At 44.0% G+C, this 14929-nt stretch overlaps 1 protein-coding gene across 2 annotated transcripts in view; it reads left to right on the forward strand.

Annotated features, from left to right (window-relative positions):
- The window catches only part of LOC138265539 (P2Y purinoceptor 12-like), a 393379-nt gene that overhangs the window by 38580 nt on the left and 339870 nt on the right, over positions 1-14929 (forward strand). Inside the window, exon 2 of one of the 2 annotated variants that reach the window (XM_069213349.1) lies at positions 11872-11973. The exons of the other annotated variant lie outside the window; for it this stretch is intronic. The gene's annotated coding sequence lies outside the window, so the exon portion shown is untranslated. The remainder of the gene's footprint in view (positions 1-11871; positions 11974-14929) is intronic. 2 annotated transcript variants of the gene reach the window in all.

Genomic DNA, 14929 nt, shown 5'->3' on the forward strand with positions numbered 1-14929 from the left:
AAAAAACCAATGACCGGCACCGTTTTTACTTTTTTTTCTTTTAAAGTGGCGCTGTCGCGCACCGTGCGCCATGAGGAGAAGTTGGAAAAGTGTGGCCGGGGCCGGTCGCCCCTTTTCATTTTAACAATGGTGCTCTTGCGCACCTAAGAAAATGCCCAGGGCCACCCCCACCACAAAAATGCCGGAAAACGGCCGCAGCACGGAGGACTGCTGCAGCCGCAACGTAAGGTCCCCGATGGGGCAGACACGCACCAGGTGCCCAGGGCCGGGCCCCCACCTCCCAGAAATGAATAAAGAAGAGAGGTGCTCACACGCACCTAAAGAAAAAAAAAAAAAAACTTTGCCCGGAGCGCCCCCACGCCCCCCTCACTGACGTTGGTGCCATCTGCATGCCTCTTCAAACGAGGCTGTGCAGGTTGAAAGAAAAAAATTGGAAAGGAAGGAAAAAAAAAACAAAGAGAAAAGGGAGAGAAGATAGAAAATAAATAAAATTGCACTTACCTGCAGCCCCCACCAGCATGACGGAGTCCTCCCAGCAGCATGCCCTCCTCACCGGCATCTGTTGAAATAAACGAGGCTGGTAACTGGAAAGACTGTCTTGAAGCTAGAAAAAAAAAGTGCACTACTGGCATCCAGTGGACAGAGTTGGTATTGCACCCTATTTCTGTTTTAAAGGGAAAACAAGCTTGGAAGAAGGCAAGTTTACAGCAGCACCTTCAGAAAGTGACTGCTCCACACCAAGAATGCGCCCGTGGACAGAAACGGCGCAGAAGACGGAAACGGCGAAAAAGAAGAAAGCGACGCGGGCGACGCTGCAAAAGGGAAGGAGAAGACTGCAGCTGTCCCTGCCAAGCTGCAACAGTGGGAAACGGACGCAAGTGCCACGTGAGGTACGAAGAAAGTGCGCATGGTCTGCGCAGCCCCTGGCGGCCGTCCACCGCCACCAACGAGAGAACGCCACATGCCCCAGCAGTGATGGACATCACCGCAGGACAAGAATCACCGCAGGACAAGAAAGGGACATGCCAGGCGTTGCCACAGGACGCCCAGAAAAAAAAAAAGAGACTGACACGTGCGCAGCGTGCACAGAGAGCTGCGCCCGAGAATGTGACGACATGGGTAAAAGTCCGTGAAGATGGAGAGAGTACCCGAGAGCGTGACGTAACGCACGGGACAAGAGGCCATGTCAGCTGGCCGCACAGCGATGGAAGATGGCCAATGTTGGCCCATCAGTGAGCAGGTCATCTGAACTGACCAACCCTGCCAGAGCAGATGGCAGGAGTGAGCGCCGTAACAGCGCAGCCTCGAGGAGCAAAAGTGGCGCCCTCGAGTGAAGAGAAGGAGGAAGAGAGCGGGGACCCTCCTGCCAGAGAGAGGTCCACCGTGAGGATCCGGGAACGGACCAGACCGGGAGAGGTCTGCCTGAAGAGCAGATCATGTCCTACCCGCAGGACTCAGCCTGTGAGAGGCTGGGACCGAGCAAGATGCACCAGAGGAGGTGCAGTGATAGGTCCATGTGAAGCAGCATGCGACCTGTGGCACAACGCCACATCAAGGACGACCGAGGAAGATGCACCAGCAAAGGTGCAGTGATAGGTCCATGTGCCGCAACATGTGACCTGTGGCACGACGCCACACCAGGGAGAAGAGAGTGTGGCACACTGCCAACAAGAAATGCGGAGAGGTTTGTGACAGACCGGTCACACCACAGATCAACTCCATCGCAGGTGTGAAAGTGGAAGGAAGTAGAGTGACACAACTGAGGACTCGTGCGAGCAGATGAGGAGGTACCCATCAGTACAAGACAGTCACCGGAGTGAGCAGACGTCACTGAAGACAGCGATGCGGGTGGTCCCCCACGCTTCCCAGTACGACCGACCTGTCACCGGCTGCTTGGCTGTGATGGCATCCCTGACGCCGACTGCACAGGCCACACAAGACCCGCCATGGCCGCTATGTCCATCAAGTGGTCCTTCCGCTGACGAAGCCGCCGCCACCTGTTTGATCTGCAAAAGGAAAAAAAAAAAACATCATCATCATGATGTGGTGCATCGCCCAATCATCGAAGGAGGAGCACAGCACCACCTGAGTGGAGACAGTCAGCAACAAGAACCGATGCTGACAAGGCATGTCTGGCAACGTAGAAACTTATCATCTGAACACTTGCCATGAGCTCTGTGAACCAGACGCCTGCCGGTGAGAGCAGACCAGATCATTTGGACCATCCACCCTTGGGGTTGCACAAGACTAGGACGTGGCCCTGTTGGGAGTTCAGAGAAACTCCTTTGGCGTGGCCGACGTTGGCCCGCACAGCCCACGAAGTCCCGCCGCAATCCAGGGACAAGGGCCTCCAACAAATTCCTGTGAGAGCGGAATATCGCTGAGAGAGAATGCATCTGAGACAGCTCCACGTCAGGCATCCGGAAGCACGGAGGTCTCATATCGAGAGACTGGTCACCTGAAGACTTTGCACTATGGCCAGAGCACCTGAATCCAGATGGCTCGAACAAGCGGACCCTGCATCAACAACCCTTGTGGCTCCATGCGAGACTAGGATGTGGTCATGTAGGCTGTTCCTCTGAGAAGTCTTTGCTGGGCCTGAGATAGGCAAGCACAGCCCACACAGTCCCGTGGAAGCCCGCGGAAGGGCCTCGAGGAGACTCCTGCTTGATGGAGGTCTGGCACGAGAGGGAAGACTGCCGCTGCTCTGCCGCTGGACTTCCAGGCGCCCCAGGCCGTCACGTCATCTGCAGTCTTAGGAGGTAGACAATCTCCAGAGTCAGAATGCCGTCCAGAACTGTGTACAGTGGACTCCCCACTGCTCCAGATGCACCCGCATCAGAAACTGTAAATAGACTTTGACCACAAGAGCCCAGGCAGGACCGGGTCGACAATATCCCGCGAACTGTGAGGTCGTGGACAAGCAGCTGAAGTATCTGGACTTCATCCACACAGTGTTCATGCCCAGCTGTACCTGGTTAAATTATGGACTCGTGCGGAGGTGTCCGGGTGCTCCCAGCTGCACCATGTCCACTGCAATTCTGCAGTCTGCCTTTTCGAGGCCGAGAGAATGATTGTGGTGCTTTGTTATTGTTTCTTTTACAGGTTGGACTTTTGTTTGGTTCCTCAATAAAGTTTGGGAGGGATGTAGAGTCCAGCTGGACTCATTCTAGTGTTTCTGCCAGCCACTCTGCTGAGGGCTGGTCTTACTTGTGTAACCCACACCCACCCAACACAGGCGTCACCAGTCAGGTGACCCTGCCAATAAAAGAGACCGGGCGCACGTGCCTGTGGCCAGTTTAATACCACCCTACCACCGTGTCTGCGTCACCTCATTTACCAGCATGAGGGCCTAGGGCCCCACATTACAAAATCCGTGAGCGCTATATAGCAAAATAGTGCCCTCTAAGTCCTGTGTGGAGAGGGAGCAGGCCATCGACATAAATGCAATCCGTGCGTGCCTTTCCCTCCAGCAAAGGAAGGTTATTTTGCAACTAAACATTCATGAATAGGCCTCACAGCCAGAGTGCTCCCGCTTCCAAAGAGACCGTCCCGGTACCGAGCCACCTCCCCTCTTACCAGCCTTTGTGTGGAGCTGGGCTACAGCCAGGGAGTGAGCGAGACGTGCGTGAGGGTGATGAAGGGGAGTGAGTGAACCACCGAGGTGTGCGAAACATATCCAATTGAAGCAACAGCCAGGGAGTGAACGAGACGGCACTGATGAGAGAAAGAAATAAACTACACATTTTTATTCTCACTCAGTGAGGTAAATACATTAGAAGGTGCAGAAGTGAGAGCTCAATCCCACTCCACCCGTGCCCTCTCTCCCCGACGGTCACCCGACCTTACATTAAAGACCATACTGTGGAGAAAAAGAAAACGCACTTGGAATTCGGGAACACAGGTGCATGGGAAATGTATTCAGAGCGCGAGAGCCTATTAGGAATCGCTAAAGGTGTCAAGGATATATCAGTACGTCGGAGTTTGTGATTTCCTAATAGTGAATTTCAAAGATTCGGTAGTAGAACTTGCAAAATTAAACCTTTTTACATGGCCCACAGCTCGCTAAAAGTGCTAGCTGAACAAAATGCACTTTGTTTTAATGATCATCTGTGCACCAACAATGGAAACAACAGTTAATGAAGTCTCAATGTGAGAAAGCTAAATTTCATTCAGGAGGCATGTTCTTTGCATACTTCTTTCATTCGCCTAGCCCCAACTTCAGCAATTCCACATGCTCAATCCTTGTGACTTCATGTACATTGCGTGGAAAAAAACGAAAATGAGTCCAGACACTGTTCAAGAGTCCCACTGAGAAAATATTGGCTAACAAGGACTTCGAGCAATTTATGTGTGCAGGAAAAGCAAACCAATAATGTGTTTGTCAAGCAAAGAAAAATAACCAAGTTCTAAAATTGAATTAATATAAGAGCCACTCGAACAGTTGCTGGCCTCGTATTAAACAGTGAAGGCTCAGGAAACACCAAAGAAAATAACCCAAGAGCAGACGAAAAACACCAAAGGGACAAACTAGTAAACAAAAACAAAATTAAAACCATCCTGGAAAGGTCAGTCGCTACTAGCTAAATATGCATGGCAGCAAAAAAGGTAAATATTAAATGAAAGGCAGAGGAGCAGGGATAATAAAAAGGCCAGGCAAACTCTTAATTACAATACACCAAAGGGTATCCAAAACATTAAAGGGGCAAGCAGACAAATCAAATGAATAAAACACATGAGAATAATTCCTTTTTAATTTTATAAATTAACTCATACTATGTCTCTCTGCCCTTGATCATTTACTAACCGGCGAATCAGACACCTATCAAATATAACTCCATGTGATCTTAGCAAAAATATATTTTAGAGTAATATTACAATGATATCATATCTAAGTTGTTTTGGTCTTTATTGACTATAGAAATATATCTGACTCATACCTATTCACTTGTTCCCTAGACAATGAACTACACTTTATCTCCTGAAAACATTGGCATAAATCCTCATTTGCTGTGATTTCTAGAGTTGTTTCAGTGCAAATTCGTCCTTGGTCAAAAAGACATTTGTTATATGCACAGAACCTGATAGCAGGCACCACTTTACAGCAATCATGTGTAAACACATCTGTCCGTTTAAAATGGTTTTATGATTGCTTATGCCAATACACTTGGTTGGCTTTACTCTCAGTTGAGCCATTATTAGTAGACATTAATTGCAAGGAAAAAAGTATTTCTTAACCTATCCTGCAGTGTCAGTTTCAGCAAGACATGTGGAAATTCATTTAAGACAGCCAAGGTCATGTTAGATATTTAACAATGTAAACTACTTTTTGTTGAACTTAACTTCCTATTTTTTTTGCAGTTATAAGCATTGGCAATAGGTATAGTGAAACGAATTTTGCAAGCTTGAGTAATGAGAAGAAAAGGTATCACACAGGTCATGATAGCAGATGCGTATTTCCCAAACACAGTGGAAAACTGCAAGGCTCCCTCATCTGTTGTCCATTTTCTGTGCAGATGAGAAAGCTACACGGTGGCCACCAGTCCTATACCAGCTGTGCTGATTAACACTGGCATTACTGCTCCCTATGTAGTACCTGTTTTGTATGTGAAGTGTGGTGATCACGCAAAAGTGTATGGGGAACTCAGTCTCTGAGATTACTTTGCACAGATAGGACAGGCATAGCACAGGTTGTAGTAAAGAGTCCGTGCATCACACACCCACAGAGAACACAAACCACATGAACATCAGCCGTAAAACGTCCATCGCGCACACAGAATAGGCATCACATGGTATCATGTGGAACGAAGAACTGATAGCCTATAGGTATCAACTCTTCAAGGATTCCCCGCACACCCGGATTGAGTGGAGCAGAGGGTGGTGGGGCACAGAGTGAACGGAGAAGAGCATGACACAAATGGAGATGCAAAGAAGAAGAATTAAGGGTACACCGGGTCAGAAGGGTGCCGCACAGGGTGCAATTTTGCTTTAAACATATGGAAATAATAAAGCAAGAGAAGCAGCAACAGTGCATGCTGCTGCACCCCCTTACCCACACAGAAGTGGTACCACATGAGAATGAGAAGTTTAAGCTTTCCTCACAAATACACCAACATCAGAATGGGTATTACATATGGGTTTTTCTTTCCCTGAACACACATGCACACATACAACAAGTACAGTACGTGCATGGATCTAAGCATTATAAGATTCCCAATCTCCACGAGAACACATACATCATCTGTAAGAGCAATGTATAAATAGATGAAGGTATGTGTGTATGTGTGTGGTCTTTGTATATAGCAGAAGTAACGAAAAGGTAGCAGAGAGCTGCACAAGTTCAATGGCAAAGCAACAGTAAAAAAGCGACTGGAGAGATAGATGGCTTCTGGGAGCAGACGTGTCCTGCTACTGCATTGTGATGTAGTGTTCTTTAATGATCTGTGTTTGCATTACACTTCATCACACACAAAGCAGGTACAAAACAGGTGGTGGGACTGCAGGTTTCCATCTCTCGGATGGGAGAGCACAGGCGATCAAGGACTGTCAGTATGCATCTTTTAGAATGTTCCTGCTCAATGAGCTCCACAGCCCTTAGTAACAGCATAAAGGAGATGCAGTCACCAGACAGAGGAGTATGAATGAAGGGAAACCCAGTACACCTTTGACAACCTAGAGCAATGGCATGAAAAAGGGATGAACAATATCCTTCAAGCGATATAGAGATGGAGTCGACCCTGCCACCACTTCCCACTTGTGATATACCATGGGCAGGCTATGCCTCTTTCTATTCCAGTAGAGTATAAACAAAGTAATAAATAGTTATTCAGGACCTGATGCACGCTCTGTTTTTCCTTAAGTAAGTGAGTCTTACTTCTGGAAGTTTAGGACTTAGTCATACCTATACCTAGAGTTAAAAAACAAGAATACATTTAAATTCATATAAGCAATGCATTGCATTATGGGCATTTTTCATTCCATTTTGTGGAAAAGGTGAACACAAAAAAGTGTTTCTCTTTAATTTTCACCTTCTTGCATACAAAGAATACATGCATTATCTTTTGAGGCCTGTATCCACACAGCAAGCAAATCCAGGAATTGCAAGGAAGTGACACCTACGAAATAGAGAACTAAAACTGAGATACGTTGCCAGTTAAATTCTGCAAGAGTTCTTCTCACATCAGTGTGTAAAGCGTTCTTAAATGTTTTGCGATTCCGTTAGTTTCTCAGTATAACATACTGTCAGCAGATTCGTCTTATTGCTGCACAGGATGTAATTCAGTTGGATGCTTTCCAGCATCATGTTTAGATGAGCATATTTTTGCTAAAATCTCAATCTGTAGACATCAGACCAGGCAATTCTAGATGTAGTTTCCCCTATGCAAGGGTGAATTAACCAAAAGCTATAGGGATAAAGATTTCTCATTAATATTGTCCTCATGTGGTCATCCGCAGACTGAACGTATATCTGCGCATTTTTTGACACATGAGATTTTGACTATAGCAGCATAAGATTTGAAATTCGATACTTAGGGCCATATTTATACTTTTTGACGCAAAACTGCGCTAACGCAGTGTTGCGTAAAAAAAAATAGCGCCGGCTAACGCCATTCTGAAGCGCCATGCGGGTGCCCTATTTATTCAATGACGTTAGCCGGCGTTAGCCGGCGGAGCTGCCTGGTGTGCGTGAAAAAAAATGACGTACACCAGGCAGCGGCGGCGTAGGGGAATATGGAGCTTGGGCGCCAAAAAATGGGGCAAGTCAGGTTGAGGCAAAATGTTCGCCTCAACCCGATTTGCGCCATTTCTTTTAACTCCCAACCCCCATTGAAATGACTCCTGTCATAGCAAAGACAGGAGTCATGCCCCCTTGCCCAATGGCCATGCCCAGGGGACTTCTGTCCCCTGGGCATGGCCATTGGGCATAGTGGCATGTAGGGGGGCACAAATCTGGCCCCCCTATGCCACAAAAAAAAAAAAAAAAATTGCTTACCTGAACTTACCTTATGTTCCCTGGGATGGGCCCCTCCATCCTTGGGTGTCCTCCTGGGGTGGGCAAGGGTGACAGGGGGTGTCCCTGGGGGCATGGGAGGGCACCTCTGGGCTCCTTGCGAGCCCACAGGTCCCTTAACGCCTGCCCTGACCAGGCGCTAAAAAACGACGCAAAAGCGGCTGGAAGTCATTTTTTTTGACCCGCCCACTCCCGGGCATGATTTTTGCCCGGGAGTGTAAATACGGCGCACATGCCTCGGAGTCAATTTTTTAGACGGGAACGCCTACCTTGCATATCATTAACGCAAAGTAGGTGTCCACGCTAAAAAGCGACGCAAACTCCATGGACTTTGGCGCTAGACGCGTCTAACGCCAGAGTATAAATATGGAGTTAGTTTTGCGTCGAATTTGCGTAAAAAGAAACGACGCAAATCCGGCGCAAACAGAGTATAAATATGCCCCTTAGAATCCCAGTTCGTATCTTACTTGCATATCAATAGACACAAGTACTATTATTTTGGTTTTATATCACTGTCATCCAGCAAATGTGCCTCTACCAGATTCTTTTGTTTGGTATAGATTGGAGTCTGATTCTTATGAAATAGGACGTTTTGGCTGATCCGAGTTAATTAATTCTTCAATCTGTAGAGTGCCATAATAGTACAGCACTGATTACATTTGAATGAAGCCTGCGAGCAGGAGTACTGAAGATGTGTTTGTTAAAGAGATTCAGAGTGAATCATCCTGAACTGTGAATTTGTTTCTCCAACATATGATCTGTGGACGTGAAGGAGGAACAGTTTCCACCTCGACTAGGGTCTAAGTCTTTGTGATGGATGGCAGCTGATACATTTTTGTTTCAGACATTCTGTGGCTGATCAGTGTTTTGTCTTCTACTTTTACATAAAGAGGTAAGAGAAAACTAATGGGCAGCATGAGCCACTACAGTTCTTGTGCTGTGAAGATGATATGCTTTTTAGATTTGGTAATTTTGTGTAGAATCGAGACCTAGGCAAGAAGGATACTAGCAGGCTATGTTAAAGGCTAGTAATGAATCCATGAGTGAACATTATTTTGGAACCTATTCAAGACTTTTGAGGTAATAGGAGAATGGGTTAATATCCAGTTTTAAGTGATTATCAATTGGAGGTTGTAATGCATACAGATATCAAGGGCTTTGTTTAAGTTACTGTTAGGGAGTTGCACAATATTAAACATTGAGGTACATAAAAAGAGAAAACGAATCTTATCTTGATATCAGTTGAGACAGTATTGTAGTCACTCAGCAGTCTAATCGTAGGGAGTGTTTGTTGGGTTGAGGCCTTTACAATGCAGCCGGAGCCACGCAGCCTGTAAGCACGCAAGCGTTCCTAAGCCTGCCCTGAACTACGCATATGCCTGAACCACGCAAATGCATGGTTAAGGCACCATGCATTTGCATAGTTCAGGCCCCCAGGACGAACAGCCGGAAGAGGAACTGGGGGGCTTTAGGGTTAAGGGCGGGGGGTCGGGGTAGTTTTTAGGACAGGGTGAGGTAGTTTTTAGGACAGGGTAGGTTTTAGGGTTTAGGGTGGTGGGGGAGTCAAGGTCGTTTTTAGGACAGGGTGGATTCGTTTTTCGGACAGGGTAGGTTTTAAGGCTTGGGGCTGGGTTGGGGTAGTTTTTAGGACAGGGTGGGATCTTTTTTAAGACAGAGTAGGTTTTAGGGTTTGGTGCGGTGGTTGGGGTAGGTTTTAGGACAGGGTGGAGTAGTTTTTAGGACAGGGTAGGTGGTTGGGTTTAGGGCGGGGGATCGGGATAGTTTTTAGGACAATGTGGGGTAATTTTAGGACAGGGTCGGTTTAAGGGTTTGGGTGAGGTTGGGGTAGTATTTAGGAAAGGGAAGGGGAGGTTCTAGGGTTTAGGGTGGAGTGGGGTTCAGGGTTGTTTTTAGGACAGGGTGCAGTAGTGTTTAGTACAGGGTAGGGTTTATGGTGGGGGCTGGGGGTCAAGGTAGTTTTTAGGACAGGGCGGGGTAGGTTTTAGGACAGGGTTTGGTAGCTTTTAGGGTTTAGGGTGGGGGTTAGGGTAGTTTTTAGGACATGGCAGGGTAGGCTTTAGGGTTTAGGGCAGCTGCGAGGGGTTCGGGTGTTTGTATCACGAATGGTGTTACCAAATATACCTTTACTAAGCATGCTCTTACAATGAAATTCGTTGTAAAGGCATGTGTGGTGAAGGAATGCGTGGTTAAGACACGGTCGTGATTCCGACCGCACTGTGAAGCCATGCGTGGTTCTGTCACATTTGCAGTGAAGAGTCTGGCCATACACATGTTGATAATTACTTTTAAACCATTTTAGTGATAATAGCATGTTTACCAAAATAAATCTATTAGTGCTGCCAGGAATATGGGTTTGTGATAAACTCACTGTTTGCTCAGGCTGGTCCAATGTAGGCCTGTTGAAACAATTCCTTTTCTATGCTAGAAAAGTGTGGAACTCTTACCTCCAAAACACAAGCTCCAAAGGACTGCTATGAAAAGATGTATATGGCTATGCCAATGTAGCTATCTAATTTTATGTTTCCTGACTTTTCTGGGTCTTAGTGAAAACCTTTTTCAAACCAAAATACAGAAAAGTAAACCACAGTGTTCTTTCTTCATTGTAATTATGCATTGCACTATAGTGGGACAAAGGAGAAAGTGGTGCAGTGTACATTATTAAGCATAATGAAAATCTGATATTTTAGTACTTTTTTATACAAATTCAAGTCTGAAATATGAAATTTGAGGAGAAAGAATGAGAGTACCAAACACAAGCAAGTTAGCATTTGAGTATCTTGCCCTCTGGTGTAAAATAATTTAAAAGTTCCTTTGTTGAAGCAGTAGTCTACTGCAATTGAGGATATGACAAATGTTTGTTAGGAAAGACTTCTGATCTGCAAACTGCAACATAAAATCTGGATACAAGGAGAAGGCAACCTATGGGTCTATGAATGTATGACTGTGAAAAATATGTTGAAATTGGAGCTTCTTATTGTACAAAGGATGCATCCCTATGACATTGATTTAGATTTCAAGGACCCCTTGTAGCTTTGTGCCAAGGCCAGATATTCTTCTGCTAACACAGATTGATTTCCTAGTGATAAGGATATTGACATGACCGGTTCTTAAAGTACTTTAAGTGTGGTTTGTTTGGAAGCATGGCTGAGGGAGCTCTTCTAAATTATATTGTGCATATGATCACTATTTTGATGTTAATGCAGCTTGAACCTAGGAGCCACTGGAAGGCATCTGATGGCTAGTTAGACATGTTGCTATGTGTGTAAGTGGATTATTCTAACTGCTGATGAACTTGTTCATATGTTTGTATTTTGCTACAGGAATCTGAGATTATTTCACCGTTTTAGTGTTCTACAAAGACTATTGAATGTAAAGGAACAATTGTTAAATTTTAAACCAAAAATGGTATTAAAAAAATCTGCGTGGATGATTACTGCCAAAACATCTTGTAATATTTTCATCATACTTTCTGTGAAGCAACTGTAAACGCCATTTCCATCAATAAATGTTTTGTTCCATGTAGAGAAAATGGAAACTAGAGAGATATAAATTGCAAGCCCCAACACCTTGACTAATTTGGCAGCTAAGGGAACCATTGTGGTAATAATTTGCATCAAGTTATTTAACTATTTAAGGAATAAGAATATCTCCACTGAATAGAAGAAAAATTATTGCTTTTGAGCTTCTCCAAAGACTCTCAGTCTTATGCTGATAATGGCAAGCTGGCATCAATTCTTTTACTAATGGATGGTGTAAGGGAAACAGGGACTTGGCTGGCTGGAGGTTATTTTCACCTTGCCATCCATCTGAGAGTCACTGGTATACGTTTGGTTGTTAAGGTCCTGGCTCATGAACAAAAGAAGAATCTGGAGGAAACTGAAGAAGAGAAGAGAGACCTGAGTTCCTTGAAAAAACAGACATACCACCGATGACAGGGAACAGTGAGTTTAAATTTGTTTTGTTTTCACTACCCAGATTGAAATACATGAACCAGTTAATGCCCTGGCCAGGCCCTGGCCAGCATATTGTAAATCCATACCTGCCAGATGACTTTCATATAAAGTCTTAATATGTGCTCCTGAATAGTTAACAGTGGTTCTGTGTCGTGTCCTGGGTAGAAGTCATACTGAGTCCAGTAAATGAGATTTAGCAATTAATATGTCTTTGGATTTGATTGTTCATAATCCCTTCAAACATTTTGTTACGAAAGTCAGTATAAATGGGTCTGAGGTTAAAGGGATCAGCAGGCAAGAGGTGTTTCATTTTAGAAATCCTAAGAAGCCAACATATATCATAGATTGTCATACAATCCCCTGGACAAGGGATCTTTTTTCATACAAGTGACAGAAGGGCAATGACTTTAGAGAGTGTTTTTAGTGGCACAAGTACAGACAGGAGGAAACACATGATTAAAATGTACTGGGTGTATTCCTTTATGTAGATACTGATGAGGAAGGAGCTGAGTGGGAAGATTCACATCTTGCCAGATGTCACAGATCTTGGTGATAAAGAAATGATGTCATTTGTCCATCTTGGTGAAGAAGAAAAATATTCCTGATTTCTTCTGCGGCTCCTAAAATACATAGGGATATTTGCATTCATCAACAGAATCTATATAGAACAGATTGCTACTTTCTTGTGAAGGTGACTTGAATATAATATTTGAATAGCTAGGACTTTCAGCGGCTAGTGAAATGTAAAGTAACAATTGCAAAAGAAAGGCTTTAGTGTTTCTGTAAAGGCTGATGCAGCATGCCTTTGGAAAATAAAGTTTATTGACACCTTTAATGGAAAATAATTTGCAAGTGATAAAATCTCCTAGCTTGGTGAAGGAAATGTGAATTCCAAAAAAGATAATGTGATGGAATGAGTAGGACAATGCTTGTGTGCACAGGTTGCAGATAGAGAAGACCAACTGAAGAGTGTGGTTAACTTAATGTTCATTCACTGATACATTGGGTGAATATGTGTGTTTGAGGGAATCATTTGCTGCCAAAAAAAGCATTCTGTCGATAAATCACATGCAGTAGACATAAATGATAAGGTGAAAAAGCATAGACACTCAGTAAGCCACATGCTGGACTTGTTTCTCATGTGCAATGTTGAAAAACAAATCTAGTAGCAAAATAATCACAAAAAAAGGTCACATCGTTTGCTGATTATGTGCTAAGTACCATAACCAGCTACAGCCTCCTACTTTTTCATTCAAGCTGATAAAGAAAGTACACAAATCAACACACAAGACACCTGGAACATCACACAATCACACAATCAAACCAAAGCCAGTAGATATGACTACCACCAAGAATCTATTGGAAGGCATATGCTGAACATAATAAAGGTACTTTACAGAGGTAACCCATTAAAAAATAGAAATACAAGATCAAATCAACAAAAACTATCCATTTTAGTAATCAAGAACTTGAATGGTAAGTTTGAATTGCTCCAGATGTTGTGCTCTTTTGATGAGGTGGACATGTCCAGTACAAAATTCATACAGATATGTTACAGTGCAGTTGGAGGGACACTAAAAAAGAATGGTGATGCATTTATCAGCACAGCAATTAGTAAATCCAGAAAAATATGAAAGCTATACAAATTACTCCTTGCATAAATAAAAAATATTGTCAAGGCATATCTTTATTGTCAAATGTTACAAATTTTATGCAGTTAGGTGTATATATGGCCTCCAAGGACTGTTCAACTGCATTTGGTGATTTTTGGCCACCTTCTACCAGTCAACGTGCATCACATATCATAGTACCAGTAGTTTGGGGGACAGAACTTCACTGGTCAGCAATGCGTGAGTCAAGATGGCCACCCGCTGTTGAGCTTCAGCACACCTGTCAAACAATGAGCTATTTCAAAAGGGTTTTGGGGCTACTAAACATAATTCTCCTATCCCTCATTACCCTCATGTGATGAGGAGTCTCCCATTCCATTTTTGAAGTGGAGTCCTTTGTCTACATGGTCCTAGGAGCATCTGGACCTTCGCCAAGGCTCATTTCTGCTCTCTCCCCAGAGGTCATGCCAGAAAAGGTGAGTTCACAAAGAGAAGGTGCGGCCTAGGCCCTGAATCCTCCTACTTTCAGTTTATGCTGCTGCACCTGTGAATTCCATCAGCTTTCCATAGGTTTGGCTTATTTACTTACGTCACCATTTTCTTTTCTATTACATATATTCATTCAATTATTCCTTAAAAAGAAAGGCAAATCTACATCTTCATCTGCTCATAAAAGTGTACAAGCAGTATCTGTAGCACCTTAAGTCTAAAATTGCTGACTTTACTGAGCCTTCACTTACTACTATATTGAAGGAAATCTTCTTGTTAGATCTAGCACTAACAATATTGCTAATGAAACTAAAAATATTTGTAAGGATATGTCTGGTCTTTCCATGAAGGTTACAGATAACAAAATTAAAATTATTCGCTATAAGGCAAAAATTGTCTAACAAGTTCCACTTGCCACAAAATTTCCTCCTATGAATAAACTGGTGTTGGATTTGGAAAATGGAAATAGGCAACATTACTAGTGAATGTTCAATTTGCCTGAACACATAGAGGGTAGCGATTGTATATAATATCTTCAGAATCTACTGCCTAATCTCTTGAAATTAAAATTTGCAGAAAAATTTGAGCTGATAAAGTGCATCATATTGTGTCTCATCATAAGCCTAACCAACCCAAACCATGACATGTAATATTAAAAGTTATTTGTCACCATCATCTTGTTCTGACATGCAAAGCAGTGCAAGAAATTCCCTCTCTTATGGCTAATGGCAAAATCTTCACCCATCAAGACTTTGCTAGAGAAAAAGTTGCCATCCATAAGGACTTTACAGCTTTATGACCAAATCTTAGAAACTCAGAATTCAAATCTGGGCTTTTTGACCCTT

The sequence above is a fragment of the Pleurodeles waltl genome, chromosome 11 (genome assembly GCF_031143425.1).
Source record: "Pleurodeles waltl isolate 20211129_DDA chromosome 11, aPleWal1.hap1.20221129, whole genome shotgun sequence".
NCBI classification, from domain to species: Eukaryota; Metazoa; Chordata; class Amphibia; order Caudata; family Salamandridae; genus Pleurodeles; species Pleurodeles waltl.